The sequence below is a fragment of the Notamacropus eugenii genome, chromosome 1 (assembly GCF_028372415.1).
Source record: "Notamacropus eugenii isolate mMacEug1 chromosome 1, mMacEug1.pri_v2, whole genome shotgun sequence".
Classification (NCBI taxonomy): Eukaryota; Metazoa; Chordata; class Mammalia; order Diprotodontia; family Macropodidae; genus Notamacropus; species Notamacropus eugenii.
The window spans coordinates 446838624-446865632 of NC_092872.1; the positions used below are offsets into that span (position 1 = coordinate 446838624).

Here is a 27009-nt window from a genome sequence, read left to right on the forward strand (position 1 = left end):
ACTTGGCAGTCAGAAAATGTGGGTATTAGTGCTGGGTTGTTCACTAACTTGCTTTGTGGCTTGAGTTTAGCAACCTGGGAGTGACTACTCATCTCTGAAATGAGGGAATTTGACTAAATGCTTTTTAAAGTTATCTTCCAACTCAGCGTCTGTATTAACATCTGTTATAATGTTCCTTCTAATCCTTACATTCTAGATCATTTGACAGAGGTCTCCTACTGTTTGGCATATGCACCCAAACAATTGGGAAATATTTGTTTTCAAAATGACTTAGACATAAAGTTAGACTACAAATCTCACTGATGTGCTAGTCAATCAAATAATTGCTATAAATCGCAATCATGTTAGCTGAGGGATACTGATTTCAAAAAGGGATTAACTGGAAGAGAAAAAGGCATTCCTCACGTGAGCGCCCAAGAACACAACAAACACTAAACAATATTTGAATACAGATGATGAAATGGAAGAGCAACAGACTTATGCGGGTTGCAAGATGGCCAAGTGATCTCAGGGGGTGCTTCTGTTCCCCAAAATCACAGAATCTCAGGGTCAGAAGGTCGTAGAGCAGGCATGGAGTCAAACCTGTCCCTGTAGAAGCCCCCTCTACATCTCCAACAAGGGACCAAAGCGCAAGTCATTCTGCTCTTGAATAGTTCTCATTGTCAGGCCATTTCCCCCGTCTATCAGGCCTGCACAACTTGCTGCCTGCCAAAGAATTTCAGGTAGCCCATGAAAAAGGTAGGGGACGCGTTCCTCTGCCTTCTTCATGGGCTGCAGGCTGTGCAGACTTGCCTGACACTCAGCCTAACGCATACACATAGTTCCTAATTCTGTTCTGTGGAATCAAGCAGAACAAGTCTCATCTCCTTCACAAGATAACCCACCATACACTTAAAGACAGCTAACATCTCCTCCAGTCTTCTTTTCTCCATGCTAAACTATCCCTAGTTTCTTCAAATGGATTCACATGTGGCAAGACCTGAAGGTAATCCTCTCTGTGATTTTCTGCAGCTTGTTCATGTTCTCCCTACACAGGATGCCCAAAAATGAATACTATATTCTACATGTGGTCTAATAAGAGCAGAGTTCAGGACTCTTTGCTCACTTCCCTGTGGGAAGTGGATCTAAAGATCCCTAAGAGCACTTTTCATGTAACCTAAGTTAGTAGGAACTTTTTTTTTTGGCTGATGACTCATTCAACTTTTTCACATTTTTCTTTTTCACATTAACTAGAGAACTACTTAAATAGACAATCAAATCAAGTTATGCAAATTAGATCTTACTATAGCAGATGCTGGGTTGCTTTTATCATCACCCCCCCAAATTCTTTTTAAAAAATAAGATTTTATTGTTATTTTCTGTTTCTTATATTACTATAGATATCACAAGTAACCCTTTCTGGGAGTCATTCCATATGACACGGTATTTTGAGAGAGAGAGAAAAAAAATTAGCATAACTGATCAACATATTGAGAAAGTCTGAATACATGCACAATGTGTAACTCTCGTGGACCCCCTACTCCATGAAGTAGGAGGTTGGAGGTATTTTCTGGTATCTCTTCATTCAAGTCCTACTTAATCTTTATAACCTTGTCACATTTAATTTTGATTTTTTTCATGTGTTATTTTGTTCTTTCCATTTACACTGCTGTAGTTACTGTGAATGTTCTTTTTTTGGTTCTGCTTACTTCACTCATATGGAGTTTTCCCTGCTTGCCTGTGTTCATCACATATATCATTCTTATAGCATAACAATACTCCATTACATTCATGTGCCATAATTTGTTTAGCCATGACTCAACTGATGGGCGTCTTATTTGTTTCCTATTCTTAATTATTACAAAAAGTGTTGCTGTAAATATTTTGATTATATGTGATGATGGGTCACTCCCAAATTGTTAATGATCTAGCCAGTGGTTTGGGATTTATTTCTGGGGTGGTGGTGGGGTTTTGGAGGTACTGTTTTGTTTTTGAAAGAGTGTCAAGTGAAATTATTGAGCTAAACCAGCACTGAAATTGGCACAAATAAGTATTTAATACATGCTTATAAGCCAAATCACATTGTACCTATAATATATAACAAAGAATTTTAGATTTAGAATTCATCTTTTCTTCATTAGTGACTGCAAGAAGACAACAAAAATCAGGATTGTTTGCTAAATGTATTCATTCTATAAAATCTGAGGTCTGTGGTATAACTGGAGATGCAACGGGGTATAATAAAAAGTACTACATCATGAAATTTGAGTTCAGTCCCTGATGTTGTCACTCAGTCAGTCTCTGAAATTGTTTTCTTACGTATCCTACTTATACAGAGTAGGATACTACCCTGTACTTTTCTAGATTCCTAAGATCAGATGAAATAGTGTGGGGAAAAAAAGCATAGTACACCATTTTAGAGCTGGAAGCCACTGGAAAATATAGAATTTTAAAGCTGGAAGGTGCCCCAAATTCACTCCAATTCCCACTTTTACAGAGGAAAACTAAGGTTCAGAGTTAAGTGATTTGCCTAAGGCTACAAAAGCAAATTGATGGCAGAGCTGGGGCTCAAACTCAGATCTCCTAAATGCCATGTCCATTGCTTTTTTTCAATCACACCACTCTGTCTCTATGATTTTATAACTAAGAAGGTACATGTAACTAGATACATAGAACAAGTTATCATTACTGGTACTCTGAAATAAATCTGTAACAACCTAGAGGGAAAAGCAGACATATATCTACATAACCACTTAGTCAATAATATCTAAGAAAAAGTTTTCCCAGGAAAATCAAAAGGAAGTTAATGAGTTTGATTTTAAGAAATAGGATCTTCCATACAGGAGAAAAACATGCATCAAAATTAATGTGACAATTGTCTAATGCTCTATGAGAAGCACTGATTAAGATTGAGCCACCTTATTGACTAGTAGGAACTGGAGCTTGTCTTCAGGGTGTGTGACTTTTAAGACATACAGGAGGACTCTGGTTCATAGAGTACCTTCAAAACACTGAAACACAACATGATGCAATGCAATAGGAAAGTTCTGGACTGAAATCACCCTTCTGAGTCTCAGTTTCCTTACCAGTATAATGGGGATGATAATACTTTCATCCCATTTAACCACAGAGTGGTGTTGTGAAGCAATAGCTTTGCAAACCTTAAACCATGTCATAAGATTGTGTGTGTGTGTGTGTGTGTCTGTGTCTGTAGAGAGAGAGAGCAACTTAATGTTATAAACTTTTCATCATATTCCATTAGTGTTAATGGATCATTTTATTGTATTTTTGCTTTGTTTCCTCTAGGTACCAAAGAGTAGACCCCAGAAGTTTAAGGTGTTCCTAAGAACAACATTCCCATTTCTCAGATGAAGCAATGTGAATTATAACTATTCTGGAACCATATGAATGAGATGAAACATGTAAAAAACTCCCCAGTACATTACCGTATCTGTGATGTTACTGATGTGGTTACTGCTTCTACCTATACAGTTCACAACCCTCTTATGCCTTCTTATTAAGCTTTTCAAACCTCAGTCTTCAACTGAAGATCTTCCTAATACATGTACACTGGAGTCTTGACTCTAATTTTTGGCTTGGCTTTTAAAAGAAAATATTTCATGGGTAGTGATTCACAATTCCTCCTAGCCATCTCTCATGCCTCACTCAATATTTGACTGACCCACCTCCTTTTCTTCTAAAATGTGTCAATGATATGATCTATTTTCCAATAATGCTATTAACATATTAATTATGATAGTTTACATTTATATAGCATTTTATAGATTATTAAATGTTGGTGTGGAAGTATTATTATTGCCATTGAACAACTAAAGCCCAGAGAAGATAAATGACTTGCCCAACTAGCAGAACCACGATTTCTTTTTCTGTATACTATACAGCCTCTCCATGGACAATCAAATCCTGTTGTAATGTCCTGGAATTCTAGCATAACCTCATCCAACCAATTATCCAAAAGTAAACCATACATTCCATCACCTCTATAAAACTCAATTCAGATTCCCTGCAGTAGGTGCAAATTTGCCTAGAGACCCAGTTTAAGTCTTTAAAGTCCAAATTCTGGACACTGAGGAACATCCCTGCTTGTTATATTTGAATAAGGGCAAAACTAGGTAAAATAAATAAATCTAGGCTTCCAATCAAGACTAATTTTGCTGAGTTTTGCATTATATGACCTTATCTAAGAGTGCCTTTGTCCTTAATCAAGATCTAGAAAAGGCAACATGGTGTAGGGGAAAGAAATACTTGATTTGGAGTTAAAGGACCTGGGCTTAAATTCTAGTTTTCTTACTAGCTATGCGACTTTGAGCAAGCCACTTTTATACCTCTGAGCCTCAGTTTAATCATTATTTAAAACAACAGACTGAACTAATTTATCTCTAAGATCTGTTACAGCTTTAAGGTTTGGGTTGTAAGTTCTAGATCCAATGATTCTGTGACTCCTAAGAATCATTTAAAAAGTGATAGTACACTCCATCTCTGTGATATCACATATTTCTTAAAACCCACATAAGTATGACACTGTAAAGAATAAATTCAAAGGCCATATTATGATGGTCTTTTACTTCCCTGGAGCTCTGAAGGATGTCTTCAGAGGCATTAACTCACTTCCTCACACACATAATATACTTTCAACGTACAGCATCTTTGCTTGAGATGAAATATTTAACAAACTATTTTTTCTGACTTACACAGGTTATACATGCAATTAAGATTTCTCTGTCTGATTATAATTAGCCCTGCTTGAGCAATAAAAATGAGTTTGAAAGTGAAAGGCTGGAAACAAAATGAAGCCAGAATTGAGACTCAGAAAAGTGAGGTGATTTACCTAGGGTGATACAGCAATTAAATGGCTGATATTGACATCCAAACCCCAGGTCTTTTCACTTGAAATCTAGGTCTTTCTAATCATTCCATGGGGAAAGGGGGGAAAAGGAAAAAACCACAGGCATGCCTATCTAACATTTCCCTGACCAATGCCACTCTGCCATTCTACCCACTAATACAGGATACTCCAAAAGATTTAGCTATTAAAATTTAAAGCAAGTCCTATCATAACATCCTGAAATTCTGCTTCTATCTTCTGGCCAACTGCCTGAGATACAAAATAAATAATCCAAGCTAATGCTGAAACTCCCATGGTTTTAACTCTCTATCAGTCGGTCCTCTCTGATGTTCCATTTGTAATACTATACCCATGAAGTTGAATACCAATAATGTTTTCTCATGTAATAACCAATTTTATGAGACCAATCAGTGATGTTAGTTGAAGTAACAATTTTATCACCTTTCTCATTTGACAACTTTTTCAACTTTGGAGTAATAATAGTTTGATTTTTTTTCCTATATGCAATTCACCGTTATAGCACTGAGGGTCGGGGCAAAGCCAGAGCTGCCTTCAGTGTTTTGACAGACGAAAAAATAATTGAGACACAGGTGTAACACAAACAATTTATGTTCAAACCAAATACTTGGTGAGTTTTTTCTTTGTCTAATTTTTTGGTTGTGTTTAAAATGTGTACCACCTGCCTGGTTTCCACAACATTTAATTTCCAACTTGAAGGAGAGGCTAAAAAATGTCACCCATTAAAAATGAATCACAAAATCTCAAAGGAAGGAAAGAACTTCAAAAGATTTACCCAATAAAACCCATACCAGCAAGCAATCCTCCCTACAACATCTTGGAACAGTAGCTATTTAGCCCTACTTGAAGACTGACGTTGATGGTCAATTTCAGTTCGCAGGGCAGCCTAATCTACTTTTGGATAGCTATGAAGGTTGAGAATTTGTTTCTTTTTTGAGCCTGAGTCTGTGAAACTGCTTCACTGCAATCTCCTCATTCTATCCTCCAAGGCCAAGTAGAACAAAACTAATCCTTCTTCCATGCAAATCTTTCAAATATTTGAAGATAGCTCCTAAATTTCCTCTTTTCTCGGCTAAACACCTTATATCCTCAACCCTTCCTCATATGACAAGGGTGAGTAAACTCAAAGCCCTTCAAAGTACTTCAGCTAGAATATGACCCTCCTTCTTAAAACCAAGTACCTAGAGCTGAACACAATATTCCAGAAAAGGTCTGACCAGGGCAGACAGACTCTTACTCTGAACTCTAAGACTGAGTTTCATTTTTCTGGATGTCATGTCACACTCTTGACCCATACTGACCTTTCAGGCCAGTAGAACTATCCAGCTCCTGCCAGTGGCACCTCCCTTCCATCTTGTCCTGGTATAGCTGATTTTTTAAAAAACCTAAATGGAAAACTTTACAATTAAAAAAAATTCAACATCATTTTAAATTAGTAAATTTTAAAAAATGATGACCTTTTTGGATCATGATTATCTTATTCAGTGTGATAATTAACTCTATCAAGTTTAAGTAATCCCTGAAGATACTCTAAGACAAATTACTGAATACCTTTTACCTCTTGTCTCTGGAACTCAGGTCATCTGCTGGCTGGCCACCACTCCCATAACTGAAGTAGAGGAGACTTCTGCTAAAGAAGTAAGTACTCTACTTAGCCCAGTGGGAGGCAGGTCGATATAATAGAAATATTAAATGTGAGGGTCAGCCAACGTAAGTCTGAATCCCAGCTACAGCACTTACTAACAAACAACTACAGACACTTCACTTTCCTTCTCAGAAATTAAGATTCATCATCCAGAGTAGCACTGCAAGCTCATAACGATATAGCCCTTAAAGGCATACAATTGTTTTCTTTACAACAACCGATAGACATAGATAATCCCATTGTATATATGAGAAGGAAAGAAAACACAAAAGCTCATGAGGCTCCATGATTTGCCCAGCTAGTTTAAGAGCACACATTCAAACTCATGTCCCTTCTGAATCGAAATCTAGTGTCCTTTCAGCTACAGGATTCTGCATTTCTAAAATGGGAAAGATAATACAGTACTTCTTGCATTACAAATCTCCAAGGTTTATTGTCAAAATAGTATTATACATTTTAAAAGGGCCATACTGCTGTGAGTCACCATATCTCTCAGGGTGGAATTTTTTGATAAGTGATTTGAGGTGCCTCTCAGCAGAGAGGGTAGACAACAGGTGAAGAATGGGTGATATATTTCAGTCATGGCCAAGTGCTGATTTGTTTTGCTTAACTGTACTAACTTATTATGAGAGTGTTCTATTGGAGGGGGAAGAAGAGATAGAGAAGTGACAGAGATATAAAAGAGCTTCAAAAGAAAAATTTTAAGTGGGTTATAAGAACCTCTTAACCCCCTTGTTAAGGATAAAGAAACAAAATAAATTGGGCCTTGTGTGGTAGGAGCTCTGGTAATACATATACAACAGTAAGTTTTAAGCAAATAGTTTAGGTCAAAAATATTATTTCAATACTTAAAAAGATCTACGATTTCACCGATATGGACAGATGAACACATCAGATAGGAGAGAGCAACAAGAAAGAGCTCTAACTTTGAAACCATATTTCATATGCATATATGTATCAGAATATAAAGTAGATAAGTCATTTCCCCCTGCCTCAGTTTCTTCATCTGTAAAATGAGAAGTTGATCTCTATCATTCCTTCTAGTTATATATCCTATGAACATAGGAACTCCTATCAACTAACATTACAACATGATTATACCTCAACAGATAGTCTTCATGAGTTGCCACAATCCAAAGAAAAATTAATTGTTTAGAGATCAACCCTCTAGTGATGAACTTCTGATAGGATGTTTCTTGGATACATCCAGTTCATTTCCAGGCCCATCCTCAAAGTCTTCCTGTTTGGTAGAACTAACCAGAACTTAAATATTCTAGCAAAAATCTACAGAAAGCAGAGTTGCAATCATATTTGAAATGAGATATCAAAGGATTACTTAAGTGAAGATAGGTTTTAAAACAGCAGATATAAAAATGAAAATGACATTTTCATAGTTACTAGTAAGCACCATGCAAAGCAGCTTTCTCAGTCTTCTCTTCTTCAAGTGTGACTTTAACTATGGCCTCACAGTCCTGCAATTTATTAGCTCTTTTCTAATACACAGTCCATTTCCAAATTAAAGTACTTGTGAGCTCCTGAAAGGAACAGGCAGCCATCAGCAGCTTTCAAGTGGAAAAGAGATGCAAGAAAAAATATATATACACATTTATATAAATATACACACATGCACAGACACACGCACACACAAAAGGCATATGGAGAGCAACCTACAGATAACTTCAGTGAACATTCAACGCTGTCGGTGAGTTTGGAGATTTAAAAGAAACCATCGACCGTTGACTGTACCTTGAGGTTTATCACAGACACACTGCTCAATAAAGCTAACAGGGTATGATTTATAAGCAACGGTAAAAACTGTTACTGTAGAAAGTTAATGGTTGCATAGCTGTTCCTGCAAAGACATCACTGGAAGGTTTTCAAAGACTTTTCTTCAGTTTAAAATATAAAAACTGTTCTTGACTCATTTCTATATATTATGAACCAGTGTTTCAGCACAAGAGGCAAACTCAGTGATAGGAATAGAAGAATGTATCTGTTTCAAATAACTATGTAGGGGCAGCTGGGTAGGACAGTGGATGGAAATCTGAACCTAGAGTCAGCAAGACCCAAGTTCAAATATGTCCTCAAAAATTTACCTGGGCAAATCACTTTTACCTCTGTCTGCCCCAGTTTCCTCATCAGTAAAATGGAGACAACACACCTACCTCCCATGGTTGTTATGAAGACAAAATTAGATAATATTTGTAAAGTACACTGCACACATTAAATGCTATATATGAAGAAAGCACCAGAAAGAGACAAAATAATTGAATTTGAAATCCATCCTTTCTATTTACTAGCTGTGTAAGCTTAGGTCATTTAAACACTCTATTTATTTAAGTATCAGCTTATTTTAATCCATATATTACTTCTTACAAGTCCAGTGACCTAGAAAAGTCACTTAATCATTGTCAAAAGGACAGAAATAGAATGGAGAAAAGGTCACTACAGGAAAAATAGCAGAATGAAAGTGATTTTCCCAAGTCATTCTCCTGGCTGAACTGCAATTCCTTCCATTATAAAATAGAATATCACTAAGGTCCTCAAAGCTCCAACATTCCATAAGCTGAAGTTCTCCTTTCAGCACTAACACTGTAAGCCTGTAAGATTTAGTCCAAACACATCCATCAACCAACTGCCTTATCTATTTCAAACTTTGGGCAATTCCCTTCCCTTCTCTGGGCTTCAAGTTTCATCATCTAAAAAATGATGGCACTGAATCCTACCCTAATATATCCCTATTCCCATAAAGTAAATTAACTATCATACAGATGCTAGAGAAAGAAGACGGCTACCACTGATCAGAATCAACTCTTGGACAGCCTTTCTGTTGGGAAAAAAAAAGCCAAGAACACTCAGGAGGAGATGCCCCTTAAGTCCTAACTCTGGAGAATATAATGTCTGCAATAAACATTCATTGCTGTCGGTGGGTTTTTATCTCAATCAACTCACTGATCAATGAATGCAAACTGCGGATCAAATAACTAAAGGAGGAAGCATTGTAATCTACCTTATATTTTGAAGCTGTCTCAAGTTGATTGCTGTTTGCTAATGTCTTCAATTTCAGTTTAAACTCCACAGTAAATTAAGCATTTACTCTGTGCAGGGCTCTGTGCTTGGCACTGAGGAAGATATAAAGATGAAAAAGCTATCATATTTGCCTTCAATCTTGCAGGGGCACATATTCCCAGAATCTCTCTCCAAATTACTCTCCTGACTCACAACACAGAGCTACCAAAATAATGTTCCTAAAAAATACAAGTCTGACCTGGACACTAACCTACTCTATCAGTTTCAGTGATCCCTGTCTGTCTCCAAAATAAAATACAAATTCTTCATATTGGAATTTTTAAAATCCTGTGTAGCCTACATTTAAGCCTACCCATTCTAGACTTATTTAACACTACTTCCCTTCATCTAAATTGTCGCCAAAATGGACTATGTGCTGTTCCCCAAACCTGGTATTCTATCTCCCACCTCCACATCTTTGCACAGTTTTTTCTCACACCTGGAATAATTTCTTACTTCATCACCACCTCTTACACTTCTTGGCATATTTGGTTCGTAGGCTCAGATGACATCTTACAGGAAGCCCTTTCTTATTGTCTTTTCCATTACTATTTACTGAATATGCTGATCAACACATTGATTATAATACCAAATTGATAGAGTCAACAAACATTTATTAAAGACCTACTATGCACCAGGTATTGTGCTAAGCACTCGGGATACCAAGAAAGGCAAAAACAGTCCTTGAATATTCTAATGGGGAAGCAACATACAAGCAACTCTTTACAAACCACACATGTATATACATATTATATACACATATACATATTATATATATATATATATATGTACACCAAGAGAAAGAGACAGAGTGTCTGTATAAATTGGAGGTAATCTTTGAGAGAAGCATTAGCATTAAGGAGGCCTGGAAAAGGTGGGTTTTAGCTGAGACTTGAAGGAATCTAGGAAACAGAGAAGAGAAAGACCATTCCAAGACATAGAGAACAGCAAGTGAAAATGCATGAAGTCATAAGATGGTATATCTTTTGCAAAGACTAGCAGGGAAGTTGATGTTACTAGACTGGACAATACTTGGAGAGGAAGACAATACATGAGAAAGTCAAACACAAGGTTTTAAATTTGGAACTCCTGTAGTTTTTTAGAGGATTAAAGGAGTGACTTGATCAGAAGTGTTTTTAGGAAAGTTATTTTGAAAGCTGAGTGAAGGACAGATTGGAGTCCATTTAGAAAGAAGCTTGGGGCTAAGAGACTAACCAGCAGGGTACTGCCAACAGTCCAAGTACGACGAGATGAGGCCCTGTACTAGGGTAGTGGCAGTTTCAGAAAAGAAAAGTAGAATATACGAGGGTCGTTGCAAAGGCAGAATCAATAAGACTTGGCAAAAGTCTGGACATGGTGGCTTAGAGAGAAGGTGTCAATGACATCTTAAGTTGTGAGTCTAAGTGACTTGGGAGATAGTGAGTATCCTCTACAATAATAGAGAAGTTAGGAAGAAGGGAGAGTTTAAAGAAAAAGTGAGCTCAGTTTTGAGCATGCTGGGTTAAAGATGTCTATAGGACAGCCAGTTATATGGCAAAAAGACATATGGAAATGTCAGACTAAAGATCATGTGAAGTTACAGTTGGATAAACAGATCTGAAATCATCTAGATGGAGATAACTGAATCCATGCGAAAGCGAAAAGGGTCCTGGCTGGACAAAGTCTTGGGGGGGACATTCACAGTTAATGGATGTGATCTGGATGAAGATCCAGCAAAGACTTTATGAGGAGTGGTCAGACAGGACAATCAGGATAAAGTAGTGTCAAATCTAGAAAATAGAGAAAAGAGTATCAACTAGAGTGCAATTAATAGTGCCAAAAGCTGCAAAGAGTCAAGAAGAATGGGAATTGAGAAGAGGCCGTTGGATTTGACAATTAAGAGATCACTGGTAACTTTTGGGAGAACAGTTGCAGTTGGATGATAAAGCTGAAGTCAGAATGCAGAAAGTTAAGAAAATGAGAGGGCAGAAGATGAAGGTGACTATCAAAAAAGGTCTTATCAAGAAGCTTAGGCACAAAAGAAAGCAGGGATGTAAAGGATGATAGGATGGTAGGATGGAAAGTTCAAGTGAGGAGTTTTAAAGGATACGGTTGATATGCGCATATTTGTAGGCAATAGGAAGAGGCAAGTAGACACCGAGAGACTGAAGATTAGTGACAGTGGGGGCAATCTGCTAGACAAGATGGGATAGAATTGAATTGTTTGTGCATACAGAGGGGTTTCCCTTGACAAGGAGAAGGGCCACTTCTTCATGTGAGACAGGAATAAAAGAAAATCATGGGGAAAGGCGTCTAAGTGATGTGAGATGATTGCAGAAGAGGAAGTTCCAATTAAATTGTCTCGTTTCACAGAACTATGAGGTATAGCTCTCAGCTGAGAGGGTGGAAAAAAGGGAGGCATGGGGAAGCCTGAGGAGGGTTGAAAAGCTTTGGAAAAGCTGCTGTAGTGGGAGGGATGATAAATTAATCAGAGAGGTGGGAAAGTATTGTCTTGTTACAGTGAGCAGTAAGTTGAGATTATGTTAACATAAATCTGTATAATTTATATCAATTATACAAAGTATAACTACTCAACAGAGGTGAAAACGAAGTTACAAGGTTGAAGTTCTATAATCAGATGGAATAAGGGTCAATCAATATGGGGAAGACTTTCTGGAGGGGATATTTGTCCCACATCTTAAAAAACAAGTAGGATTTTGTGTTAGTTTTATTTATCTTTGGAAGAGCTTACTAAATTCCAAGTAATCCTTTCTCAAATCTTTTAAACTTTCCCAAATATAGCTATGGTCAATGGGACATTACCCTGAACAACGTAATTTCATAATAGAATCACTGTCACATTCTAACCAAAGGTCCTCACCACTGTTGCCCTCCCCACCCATTCCTACTCTCCCCCAACCCACACAGTGAAGTCCTTTGTTTTCTTACCCTAGCACAGAGGAGAACCTGTTTCTTGAAGGCTACAGTGAGAAAACAGAAGAACCTGTGTTCTTGAAGGCTCTGCAGCAAAGAACATGCTTTGGCAAGGCCAACACCAGACATGAAAGGCTTCCGTGAAGGAACCAAGGGGTGACGGACTGGTGTCTACTACATAAGGACCAGCCTAAGTGCAGAGAGGCTCACCAGGGAGACTGACTCCAGGTGATCAATGTCTATGGCCAAAGAAACTCAATCAAGACTCTCTTCTAGGTGGGGTTATGATCTATATAGAGGGAATTTTTACATGGATCTTCTGAAGTACCTAAATAAAACGTATCAATGACAAAAAAACCCTCAACAAAAACATAAACCTAACATACTATTTTAAATCCTTAATTAAAGTCAATGATCCAAAAAATTCATTGGATGATGAGTAAAAATCTAACCCAGTACCTGAGCCTCAGTAACATTAACTCTCCTACTCTTCAAGGTTGCTATGTACTGAGCCTACACAGATATTGCTCCTACGGAACTGAATGACCTCTGGAATATTGTTTTACCTAATGTTCTGGAGGAAACAGTTAAAGTTCCTCTATAGGGTTAGCTTATATTTCCATCCAAATCTAAGAGGGCACATTCATTACAGCTTTTGTGGTTTGAATCCCTAAATAAGAAGTTTGTAGGGACAGAGGAAGTACAAAGGCCAAGAAAATATGCAACACAACTTTTTCCTTGGCCAAAATTAAAATGTCATAATGGCTTTTAGAATTATACAAGACTGCTATGAGTCCACTAAATCTTTCATAGTAATGGAAAAACAAGGGCTCTGGTCATGAATAGTTTATTATATACTTAAGCTCTGGATCATATGCAGTAGGCTACTAACTCTCACTAATTCTGCCATTATCAGTTGGCACTTACTTTGGAAGTTTGGGAGGGAGAAAAGGAGGGGACAAGCATGAGGACAAGACCAATAATAGTCTAGAGCTGAAATAAAAGCCGAAGAGGATGTCAAGTGACCACTAAGGATGGAAAGAACAGGATTTATAACAAGATTATCTAGATAAAATTAGACAGCTTAGATATCATCTAGTAGAGGTAATCTACCACAATCTAGAACACTACATCTGAAATCAGAGAGGCTGAGTTCAAATTCTAGCTTTACCTTTTGTGACGTGAATGACACTGGACAAGTCTTTTCACTTTCTGGTCCCAGCTTCCTCCTCTATGAAATGAGAAGGTTGAACTAGGGGACTTCTAAGTCAGTCAGTCAACCGGCCTGCCCTAGAGTTTACCCAATAAGAGGATAACATGGTCAGATCTACGCTTGAAAAAAATCACCTTAGTGGCTGAGTGAAAGTGAGGTTGTAGAGAGAAAGTTGTGGCAGGGAAACCAGTTAGAAGGGGATGGGACCTAGAACAAGGGTGGTAGTTGTGTAGATGGAGAGCAAAGAACATGGATGAGGGATGTTTTAAAGGTAGAAACATCAAGATTTGGCAGTGGATTGGATATGTGAAGTAAGTATTAGGAGTAAAGGATGACATAGAGCTTTGCAGGCCTGGGAGGATGATAGTACCCGTATTAATAACAGAGAAGGTCAGAAGAGGGGAAAGTTTGTGGGGAAAGATAATGAGTATAAATTGGAATTCTGTTTTGGACATGGTGATTACAAGATGCCAATGGAACATCTAAGTTGATATGTACAAAAAGCACTAGTAATCTAGGATTAGGGAGGTAGGGAGGGAAAGAATATGACTTTATAGCCTTCTGGTCTCCCTGCCTCAAGTCTCCTCCTATTCCAGTTGATTTTCCTAGAGTATAGGTTTTATCCTATTATTCCCTTAATCAATAAACTCAGATAACTCAGTTGCCTATAAGGTCAAATTTATTCTCTTCTGTTTAGCTTTTAAGGTCCTTTAAAACTTACCCCAACCTATCTTTCTAGCCTCACTATACATTACTTCCACCCCCTCCCAAACTCTGTGATCTCCTTCTCTTTCAACATGGTATAGCAGCTCCTATCTCAGAGCCTTAACACTACTTCCTTCCTCTGCCTCACAGAATTCCTCTCTTCCTTCATGATACAGTACAAGAACCATCTTCTACCTGAATGAAGCCTTTTCTGATCCCTGCCAACTGCTAATACCCTCCCTTTCAAACCACCTTATAATTTATTATTTTGTAGTTGTTCTCTTGTTATTATTATGTATATTTACATATATGTACTTACATATTACATACATATATGTATGTTGTCTCAAAGAGAGAGGGAGAGAGGCAGACACACACTCTAAAGCCAGGTATGTATAGGCCTATGAACTCATGGGCATTGACGAAATCACCAAGTCAGATAACATAAAGATAAAAAGGTCCTAGGATAGAGCCTAGAGTAACATCAGTTGTTGGGGGGAGGGGTGACATGAAGAACTAGCAAAGGAGGCAGAGAAGGAAGAGTCAGATAGGAGGAGAACCAATACAGAGTAACGTCATAACAACCCAAAGGTAAGAGAGTATCCAGGAGAGGATCCACAGCAGCAGTTGTTGCAAGGAAATCAACAAGATGAGAACCGACAAAAAGCCACTAGATTTGCCATGAACTCAGTTCCTTGCCCACTTTTTTTTTTTTTTTTTTTTGCATCTGAGATCTCAATCCTCAGGAAGGGAATTAGGCTTCAGGTTTTCATGATCCCTTCAGAGCTTCTTAAATGTGGGTTGAAACCCATTATGGATCATCTGATGAGCTGTGCTCCCTTCCCAATTCTAAGATGATACAAATTTAAGAATTTAAAGTGACATAGTTCTTATTGGATAAACAGATGCTAAGGAATACAAGAATACCAGAGGGGCAGGAGTGATCTAGAGGCAAATCTGGAAAAACTCCCTGCAAGAAGTGAGCTTTAAGCACAATCCTATAAGTCAATGGGAAGGGGAAAGTATATCTCTCTTGGGGGGTGGGGAGGAGAGAGAAAAAGCAATCCCTTTAAAATTATTCTTTGGATTTTCACAGGATCTGAAGTTGTAAGGAACCTTTGTGTGTGTTTTGTCTTTTGTTGCCATCAGAGAAATAATGACATGACTTGCACTTGACTTAGTTTTTTTGAGTGAGAGAGGGCTGTGCAGGTCACCAGCCTCACTTCTCCTCCAGAGCCATCTGAATCCAGTGACCAGATATTCATCAGGATGACTGGAGATGACTCAGGATGAGGCAATTGGGGTTAAGTAACTTGCCCAAGGTCACATAGCTAGTGAGTGTCAAGTGTCTGAGGTGAGATTTGAACTCAGGTCCTCCTGACTCTTGCATTGGTGGTCTATCCACTGCACCACCTAGTTGCCCAAGGAATCTTTAAGATGATACCAATCAACATACCCTCTCATTTTAAAGAAGAATAAACTGAGATCCAGAAAAGGGAATTCTAGTAAGCAACAGAGCTGAGAGTCAAACAGACTTTCTAGTTTCTAGAACCCATATTGAGGGTTTGTTCTATAACAAAAAAGTTAGCAGATAGCCACACCAACTTCCTTTTCTCAACTACTCCTAAGACCTCTAGCTTCTACCTAAGCCCCTGTCATTCTAGTTCTACCAATGCCCTGAAACTCTTTATAAAGCTTTCTGAATTCTTAAGGAGTACATTTTGCCATTATTTGGCACCAACGAGCATTATCACCTTGCCATGATGGCCATGACATTTTGGCAAGCAAGGCTGACACATTGTACTTCTCAGTACCTGGTACCTTCCCACACTTCTGGACAGCTACAATACACCAGGATTACTGAATAGTGAAGTTAGTTAAAAGGAGCCTTAAAAAGCTAATCAAATGTACTTTTTGCAAGTCAAGAAAAAGACTCAACAAGCCAAGGCCCCAAAAGCATACAAGTTAGTGGCAGAGCCAGAACTCAAACTCAGGTCTTCTGAAGCCAAGTTCAGTTCTGTTGCCACTATAACATGCTTCTTCATATGTGTCTGATCATGCAGTTCAAATGACATGTTCTACACACAGAATATAGAAAAGCTGATCTTAGCAGCAAGTCTCAAATTCCCTCAGCATGTCAGTAATTCACATCAAAAAAATCCACAGCTGCACCCTTCCCAGTGGCAGCTCCCTCACCGTAGGCAAGTCTCAGTAAAATTGGAAGGAGGAGGAAAGAACTTGGAACCAAGAGAGACTAGGATTCAAATACCTACGAGTTTTGCAATCATTAGCAAAACACAACCTCTCTGAGGTTTCTCCATCTATAACATGGGAAGGGGTATCACCTACAGCACCGAAATCACAGGGATGTTATGATAATCAAATGAGACAAGACTTAAAGTGTTTTGAAACTGTTGTTCACCTGTGTCAGACTTTGTGACCCCATGGGCTGTAGGCCATACTGTCCATGGAGTTTTTGTGGCAAAGATGCTAGAGAGTAGTTTTTTCTTCTTCAGTGGATTAAGGCAACTGAGGTTAAGTGACATGTCCAGGTTCACATGACTGCTGGCCAGCACTCTGGTCACATGACTCCAGGCCCAGCATTGTATCCACACAGCCATCTAGCCTTAACTCTGAAACTACTACATAAGCTTTGGGGCAGCTCGAAATCAGGACTCATCTTCCTGTGTTCAAATCTGGCCTGAGACACTTACTAGCTGTGTGACCCTGGGCACTTAAATCACTTACCCCTGTCTGCCTCAGTTCCTTATCCGTAAAATGAGCTAGAGAGGGAAATGGCAAACCACTCCAGTATCTCTGCTGAGAAACCGCAAATCGGGTCATGAAGAGTTGGACATGATCAAACAAACAACAAAATATAAGCATCAGCTCGTAATAGTAGCAGCAGCAGCAGCCCTTTTGGCTTGATTACTTTTCTATCTATGGGTCTATGGACAAAAAAAAATCACTTCTTCCTGATCCCAAGTTTTCTGATCTACAAAGCAGTAGATCTCTGAAGCTTCTTTCTCATCCAACATGCTATGTTCTAAGGACCCTCCATACAAAGATTCTAGGATTCTATGACTAATAACTTCGCAAGGGCAACCCAAGAAAGAGATGCAGATAGAAAGTTTCTTGGATTCCTCTAAACACAATCACCTCTATAGTAAGACATCTGTGCACCACATACTAGAAAAGAGCATCCTACAGGCTAGAAGAGATTTCTTAAGATGATCAAATCTAGTCTGCCTTCAAGCTACTGAGTGTATAAAACCTTTCAGGGAAGTCAATGGTCTATTTTCTTTTGAGAATTTCCAGAGGATCTGAACTCCACTGCTAGAGCTTTAAGTTACCCAGGGAATATTTTCTCCCCTTGATCCTCTGGTCTTCCTTCCCCTTCCTGCCATGCTTCCCTCCCTCGAGTCCGCAGTGAGGATCTTAGACTAACTCCTTTACCTTCTTTGTTAGTCTGTTTCCCTCTATGACAGCATCAGGCTTTTCACAGAGCAAGCCAAGAAATCACAGTTAGAGGGGATTAGGAAAGTAAAAATTAAAGTTTAGTTCTTGATTTTGTTTTTAGTTCTTTAGAGAACTCTTCCTATTTTCTCAATCTTAAATTAGAGAAGCAAACTACTCTTTTCTGTAAAAGGAGACTATTCCTTAGACACAGGGCTGTTGTAAGGAAATTATTCTATAAACCACACATCAAAACAGAAATGTGAGATGTTACTATTTCTTCCACACAACAGAGACACACTTCTGGTAGGCCTAAATACACCCAAAAGGCTTTGAGGACAAGCTTACCAAGAGGCCATGTCTATTATCTGAGGACCACCCCAGATCAGGCAAGAGACTCATTACCAGAAAACTGACTGCCCCCAAAACTCACAAAAACTATCTCCCACAGCACAGAGGAGCTGCAAACTGGGTTACTAGAAGGAGTATCCACAGCAATGAAGTCGTCATATGCTGCTTCTCCCATTTGCTGTATCTGAAGCTCAAGGAGGGCAAGGACTGTAACTTAGCTACCAAGCTACTGCTGCCAAATACCTCAGTCTCTAACACAAGAGATACAATAGCTGGAAGAGCACTGGACTGACAGAAGAGCTGGGTTTCAGGCCTCCGCTCTTCTCTGTCATGTTTGCATAATCCTAGGGAAGATACCTCACCTCTCTGAAGATACCTCAGTTTCATCTTGAAAATGGGGGTAATATTTATACTACTAAAAGCATTGTTGACAAGAAAGTGTTTTGTAAATTGATGTAGAAATGTGCTGATTTTTATTTTTACATGGCAGGCTCCCCACTGTTTAAGAAGCATACAATCAAGCACAAAATTCTAAGCCTGGCATTCTATGCCCTCCATAAAAGCAGTTCTACTCTACCTTTCTCCACTCTGATCTCATCGCTTGGCTCACTCATTCATTCTAGCATGTGTCAACCTTTCCCTACTTTTGCTCACTCTGTCCTGTGGGGGGGGGGGGGGAGGGGGTTCAGATTCCCTCCCCAGTACCTTGTTCTCCTTTCTTTCCTTCAAAGTCTAGATCACGGGCTTCTTCTTCCATGTAGCTTTCTCCAAACCCTTAAAGATGCCTACCCTAAGCTGAAAGCAATGTCTCCCTTCTTAAATCTGTCACAAAACTTTGCTTGTACTCCTCCTTTGTTAACGTTACCTGTAGCAACAAAGGCAGTTATTTATACTTCTCTGACAGTAAGGTGTCTATCTTTTTTTAATCTATACTCAGCACTGAACACAGTCTTGTGCAGAATAGCTGCTGAATAAAAATTTGTTGAGTTATGTAGAATTTTGTAGAATGGTTGGAATGGAAGGGATCTTTGAATATGGCACAGTAATACACAGAGCATCAGGGTTGAAAGAGCCTCAGTCTTTTTATAGATGAGACAACTGAACTATAATCAGTTCTGCTATAGCCTGAAGTTAGAAAACATGACTGTTCCAAAGCAATTGATACATGAGGGAACACTGAGAGGGTAAGGGGACTCAAGTTTGCTTCTCTACCTTTCTTCCACAAGAAACAGCAAACACACAGAAAACTGCACTGCTTCCCCCAACTCACATAATCCTTCCAGTGCCCATTTCTACAACAAACCAGGCCTCTGTCAAGGTAAAGTGCCAAATTTGTTGTATATTTTCTGGTGTAGTAGGAGTTGTACTATAAGGGCTGGTCCAAACCACCCCATTCTCTAGCAGGAGGAGTTGTAGCCACAAACTCCAGGTTGAGCACCAAGCTGCCCAAGGAGCGGTCCCAGGCTGCTGGTACAGTGATTATTTATTGTAATATTAACATTGTAACGTTAACATATCTTTAAACCATTTACCACGTAAAAAACTGGACTACCTTTCTTAAGTTCCTATCTTTTTTTAAATGTGTCACTGAGGAAGTTTTTGAGGTTGTATTCCTAATCCTATTTCCACCAGTGGCTTTGTGGGGTTTTTTATTGTGAGTTTTTTTTTTATAGTGCAAATGCCAAGTTATAGCAAAACTGCTCATACAAGGAAAAGTGACTTGCCAAAGGGTCATACATAGAGTAAATACCAGAGCTGAGATTACTGTAGAATGAATTACTTGCACTGGCAAACCTGCACTATATCTCACTGTGGGTCAGTGGACTTTCTGATTGTTTAATTATTAAACAACAATAACATTAAAGCACTGGGTAAGTGTTGGGGATACAAAGACAAAAAATATTGTAATTGCATCAATTTCTACTATTTTTCCACCCATGTGATCTTAAACAAGTCACCTGAGTCAGGTGCAACAAAAAGGGAAGTTGAACCAGAGGACTTCCAAGGCTCCTTCCTGCTTTAACTCCACCATCATTGCAAATGTACTGTACTTTAACTACCTTGAGTTCAACAGCCTTTCCCTCTCCTGTTAGGACTTGTTGCCACCTAGTGGATTGAGGAGGATCTAACACTGAAGAATCCACCAGCCCCAAGGCTGTACTGCTCAATCAAATCCACAAGATGGAGACTTAAAATATAAAGTGGAAAACAAGGCTGGCTGCATGTGAAGGCCAGGTGGTCATAGAGCACTGGGAACTACAAAGACCCTAGTCTTATAGATAAGGAAACAAAGCCCCCACCGCTAGTAAGCAGCAGGACTAAGAGCTCTTTCACAATACCATATAAACCATGCAATGAGACTACTGCTAGGGTAGTGTTCTCTCTCTGCTAGAGTCCAGTTGTACATAGCTTTCAAATTCAAGAAACTAATACCACTGTGCATTTATCTGAAAGGGTTGGCTTCAAAACATAAACCAACTTACCTGCCATTTTTTGTCTTTTTGTGAGGCCACAGGGTAGGCAGAAGGAAAAAATGTCTGTAGTATATGTTCAGAAGATACTAAATTAAACTAATAAAATCTATACAACCAATTAAAAATTAAATTTGAAAGGGTAACAACAGCAGCTCAAATTTTACACAACTTTTAAAACTGATAAAGCATTTTCTTCACAGAAAGCCTATGAGGCTGGTAATATAAATATTAAAACACGAGGTAACTTGGTACAGTGGAAAAGACCTTATAAAGAATGTAGTACAGTAGTGTCAAACTCAAATAGAAATGGGGGCCTCTAATCTGCACATAAGGATCCTTGCAGGTTCCACACTGACTCAGAAATCCACATATTAACATTATCTGTTGTACTGTAGTTTAACTTATTTTGTTAAATATTTCCCAATTACATTTTAATTTGGTTCAGACTTCAGTCTGAGTGTTGTATAGCAAGTGTGATTGACACCTCAGATCTAGTCCACCAAGAGTCTATAGATACTCAGAAGATTTATGGACAGATTTTAAAGAGCTTATGAATTTGAATGGAAAAAAAGTTACATCTTTATTTTCATTATCCTTTAGTTGAAATTTAGTATTTCCTTTATGTTTTTTTAAAAGCAACATTATTCTGAGAAAACCCACAGGTTCTACCAGACTGCCAAAGGGTATCCATGACACTAAAAAGATCCCTTGATCTAGTCCGAACTACACTCTCGATTTTACAGATGATTTGAACACAAATTCTGACTCCCAAGTCTAATCCTCATTGCCCTGCGTCTCTCCCTTCCCCCACCAGTCCAACAAATGTTTATCAAGCATCTACTATACACAGATCCTATACTAAACAGAAGAATTTCAAAGCAGAAACGGTCACTGCCCTTAAGATACTAAGGATCTTTAAATTAATGTAAAGATTGTGGCTGCCTGCCTTTGTAATATAGTTTTGATAGATTATCAACAGTCCTAGACTCTGGTTGGTAGAAAGAGCAGTTTCATTATCAACACCCTGAAATAGGCCAGTGCTGTCAACAAAGGAAGGAAATCCAAGATATGAAATCCCAGTACAAAAATACTTATGAGAAGAGAACTTCCTTCAAAAAGCCAGAATCACTAGGGCCTAGAGTATTGATCCCTAGCTTAGGAAGCAGATCCTTCTCCTCAGCATAGGGACTACCTGGGGCCTATAACACCAACACTCTGGAATCACCAGCAGCAGGGTGACAGGAGGGTCAGAAGGCAAGGGAAGGCAGAATTTACTTCCTTTGTTTAAGGAGAACTTCTTCTCTACCTTTTTTCTTGCTCTTAGCAAAGGTTTCTTCGAATTCTTCCACATAATAGAGAAGTGATAAGACTTGGGTTCTCGAAGGCTATATCAACAGCTGTTCCTGCTGAGCTGGAAAGGTTTTGAGGACAGGTTTGGCAATGGACTATCTCACTCTCTAGGGCACAGACTTTTAACCTTTTTTTTTTTTGGCATGGACAGGAAGCTATGGCTATGTTATGCAGTGTTTGCTTTTCTTTTTAAATATTTAATTTTTAAAAATATATAACAATAATTTGACTTAAATTAATTTAAATATCTAATAAATAGTTAAATGTTGAATTTTAAATATCTAAATTCTTTTAAAATATCTAAATTCAAGTTACTAATTTCAAAGCTGCCCTCATCACCCAAAATTCTTTCAAGCCTCCCTTCTTTTCTGTGAACTGTATTCTTCTTAAAGAGGGGCCTCAATGACTTTCTTCTTTTTTCACTGTTTTATCCCTATCGGAACCTCTGGGGATGTGTGGAGGAGGGAAGAGAGTGTAACAAATACGCAACCAAAACACATTTCCAAATTACACTTGTCTAAAAAGGCATGTCTCATTTTGGATCTTGAGTCTATCACCTCTGTCAGGGGGTTCCATGCGTTATCAATTCTCTACAATTGTGATTAATCATTGAATTAATAAGTTTCTTAAGCCCTGCTGCTTTTTCTTTATAATGTGTTGTCACTGTATAAATCATTCTCCTAGTTCTTCTCACTTTATATGTCTTCCCAGGTTTCCCCAAAACTGTCTCTTTCACAATTTAATAAACTGTGAATTTATAATTATAAGTATATGTAATGTACATTGTAAATAAATAACATAATATATTTTAATGTAACATATAATAAACAAATTAATAAATAGTAACAGCTAACCTTCTATATTGCCAGGCACTGAGCTAAGTAAGCACTCTACAATTATCTCATTCGATCCTCACAATCACTCTGAGAGGTAGGTGCTATTATTATCCCCATTTTACAGATGAAGAAACTGAGGCAGAGGTTGAATGACTCATCCAGAGTCACAAGCTAGTTAGCATTTCATTATATTCATTTACCACTGAATCTGTCATTCAGAGACAGTAGCCTCTTTTCGGTTACTGCAATCTGACACTCCCGCTCTTGACTATAAGAGTTTTCAGTGGTTGTTCTCCGTCCTCACCTCTGCCTCCCAGTCTCTCTGGCTTCTGGCAAGTCTTAGCTAAGTCTCTTATCTCCTGCAAGAAGCTATTCCCAGCCTTCCCTCTGAGGTTACCCCAATTTATCCTGTATATAACTTGTTTGCATGACTGTTTTTGGTCTCTCTATGTATCCTCAGTGTTTACCACAGAGCCCAGCACATAGTAAATGCTTAATAAATGCTAGTTGACTGACTAATGGGCACCTTTATAGTTTTAGATTCTTTGCAATTATAAATGATATGCTATAAACATGTTATCCCTATCTGACCTTTTCCTCTTTCTTTAGTCTCTTTTAGGTATTGGCCTGGTAGTGATATTTCTAGTAAAGTATATGCTCAGTTTAGTGACTGGAGCACAAGTTCCAAAATGATTCTCAGAATGGTTGAACCAATTTTATAGTTCTACCAACCAAGCATATTGGTGTGCCTGTTTTCCTGTAGCCCCTCCAATATGTCATTTTTCTTTTGTGTCATCTTTGCTCATCTGCTGAATGTGAAACAGAAACTCAAGATTGATTTAATTTGTATTTCTCTAATTGCTAGTGATTTGGTACATTTTTGTATATGATCATTGGCAGCATGGATTTTTTTCCTTTGAAAAAACTGCCTGTTCCTATCTTTGACCATTACATGTTAAGCAATGGCTCCTGTTCCTAAAAATCAGTTCTTTAAACTGATATTGTTTGAAGACAAACTGAAGCATGCTATTTTTCTTTCTTTCTTGTTCGAGTCTCCTTGTGAAAAATGACTAATATGGAAATGTTTTAGATGACTGTATATATATAACCTATACTGAACTGCTTACTGTCTCAGGGAGAGCAGAAGAGAGTGAAGAATAGAATTTGGAACTCAAAACTTTTTTATAAAACCACAAATGTTAAAAAATTGTTTTAACATGTAATTGGGGAAACTATTATTTAAAAAATCAATTCTTTATTTATGGAAATGAGACTTTATCAGAGAAATCTACTCCAAAGATTTTTCTTCCAGTTGTTTCTCTTCTAATTTTAGCTTCACCGGTTTTATTGGTGTAAAATCTTTCTAAGTTTTATGTAATCAAAATTATCCATTTTATCTTCTATGATCCCTTGTTTGGTCCTGACTTCTTCCCTTCTCCATAGATCCAGCTGGTATTTTCTTCCTTGATCCTCTAATGTGTTTATGATGCCATGTTTTATGTCTAACTCATATGCATTTGGAACTTATCTTGTTAATATGGTACGAGTTACTGATCAATACCCAATTTATTCTAGACTATTTCCTAGTTTTTGCCCAATAGTGAGCCCTTAACCCAATAGCCAATTTCCTCATGAGGAGGAAACAAAGATGCAGAGAAGGTTAGCCAAGGTCATACAAATAGTAAGAGCTAGGAGAAACTTTAGGGGTCATCTACTCCAACTCCCTCAGAGATAGGAAGTGATTTGACCAAGCTTGAATAGCTAATTCATGGCAGGATAGGAATTACAAACCAAACGCAGATGATCACAACCACCACATCAGTCTGAAGCAGAACCTTTCTTTGTAGATCCAGTTATTGGGCTCTGATGTTCCTCACTAGGGAACCAGGCCTTACACAATTTAAGGAGACTAGAGAAGTTTCCCTGGAATCGCAGTTCATGTAGGACCTATTCCAAAGAACCATAAGAAACTCACTAATGTTTTTGGACTAAAATGAGGGGAAAGGGGAAGAGAATGAGCATTTATAGTGCTTGTTATACGCCAGGTATTCTACCAAGCACTTTACAAGTATTACTGAATTTAAGAGGACTGGGTTTCAAGTCACCATTCTGCCACTGTGTGGCCTTGGATGAATCAGTCTTCTTTATAAATAAGGAAATCTCAGACAAGCGTTGAAAAGGACACTAAAGTCCTTTTCATTGTTAATGTTCTATATTCAAAAGGCCTCTTCCAGCCCAATCTATGTTCTAAGGTCCCTTTCCAGTTTGTGTCCTGTGATTTTATGGCTGTAGATAACCTAAGCCATATCTTCCCATTTTGTAGCTAGTTTTAATATCCTGTCACCCTGTTACCTAATTAGTAGACTATCAGATTTTCAAAATGAATAAGGTGTCCCACCATGGGAGTACCTATTCATTTACTTTTCTTTATAATTTTTTAAATTTTTTGGAGACATTTCTATCTTTCCAGCTCCAGGGTCTTTTTAAAAATTTTCATTTTTAAACTTTTTAGTTAGGTACATCTTAACCTCCAAAGATGCAATAACTTTTCAAAATAATGTTCTATAATCAGCTTTGAAAATAGTATAAATTGTTCTTCTCAAAATTACTCTGTAAAACTACATGCTGCCCAACGAGGAAGTACATAATTTGAATCTGAACATTTATGTTCAATAAGATCAGCTTCCTTGACCTTCTCTGAGGTTAAAGACAGGGGTCAGCAGATGGTCATTGTAGTTTACCCGCTGTTCTGTGGGGGAAGGGGATGTCCACCCTCCAAGTCAACCAGATGGTTAGCAAAAGTGGCCAAAAGCATGAGTCCTGACCATCGGGTCAATTTATTTCAAGTGGTAACTTACACCTACTAACATTTGGAATGGAATAATCTTTCTTGTCATTCAGAAATTCCGGCCACCTTAACCCAAGTACAATGAAAATAAAACATCATATTCGCAGGAAAAAAAGACTAAAAGTTCAGACTTGACCATCTGGGCTACAAGAGGTGGTGCTAAATTATGTAAGCATGCTACTAGCACTCTAAATAGCAGAACTACTTTACAGGTGAGCAGCTATAGATGCAGCCTCTCGAGAGAATGTTGTGCCTAGAGTCAGGAAGCACTGAGTTCAAAATCCAAATCAGACACTGCCTAGCTAGCTGTGTGACCCTGTCACTTAACCTCAGTTTGCCTCAGTGTCTCCATGTGTAAAATGGAGATAATAATAGCCACTAACCTCCCAGGGTTGTTGTGAAGTTCAATTGAAATAACCACTGTAAAGTGCTTCACACAGTCCCTGGCACCTAATAAGCACGATATAAATGTTGATTATTGTTATTATTAAAAACAACTAAACCCCAATCTGCACAAGATAACACACATAGTAACAGACCTGGAACCCCAACCAAATTGTCCAATTAATCCTAGTATTTTTCTATCCCACCAACCATTCACCAAAGGACTCACCTGAAACAAATTCTGGAGATTGATAAAAGAAATATCAAGAGATTTATCAGTGTATAAAAGATTTATCACTAGCCTAGTGACCAAAATTTCCAAATTGCCCTCCATGGATTCAACGTTGAAAACATATCTTAATTCAAGATAATATTTGCCATTTCTTGTCAAAACTTCAAAACATTTGTGGGTGTGATTATTGTTACTTCTCCTTATTAGCGGGACCTTGTGAGCCTGTCCTTGTATACAACCCCTTCTCTACCTTAGAAGAGCATCTTTGCGAGTTGCTAAGGCCCAAAATATAATTAATTCTTTGTGGCTGATCCTCTAGTGACCAGGCTCTTTAGCAGGGCTGATCCTTGGATGGCTTCACAGATCATTGCTGGGCCCATATTCAAAGCTTTTCTAGTTAGGAGTGCCTGTCTCATCTTGCACATCACTAGAAAAGCCTCTGGCAGCCCCACACCACCATGAGGCATCTGAGAAAGGCTCTAGGACTGCTGCTCTTATAGAGAGAGGCAAGAAAGGCCTGAGGGCAGTAATAAAGAGCGATAAAATAAGACAGATTCAGCTCAACATTAAATGCATAAAGAAAAGAAAACATATCTTCTTGTTAGAAGTTGGGTTATTCCAAAAATCGGATCGTTTTGTATCAATTATCATCTCCATGAAGATAATGAT

General features: G+C 38.3%; 1 protein-coding gene and 1 long non-coding RNA gene across 5 annotated transcripts in view; one reads left to right on the plus strand and one right to left on the minus strand.

Annotated features, from left to right (window-relative positions):
- Positions 1 to 12848, plus strand: part of LOC140519146 (uncharacterized) — a 45686-nt gene extending 32838 nt beyond the window's left edge. The window contains exons 2-5 of one of the 3 annotated variants that reach the window (XR_011972106.1): positions 3286 to 3401; positions 5367 to 5474; positions 6443 to 6502; positions 12512 to 12848. This is a non-coding gene — a long non-coding RNA (uncharacterized lncRNA). Of the gene's footprint in view, positions 1 to 3285; positions 3402 to 5366; positions 5475 to 6392; positions 6503 to 12511 lie in introns of those variants that run through there. The other 2 variants (XR_011972108.1, XR_011972107.1) reach the window with 2 other exon arrangements.
- Positions 1 to 27009, minus strand: part of NR6A1 (nuclear receptor subfamily 6 group A member 1) — a 258239-nt gene that overhangs the window by 169516 nt on the left and 61714 nt on the right. The gene's annotated exons all lie outside the window — the stretch shown is intronic.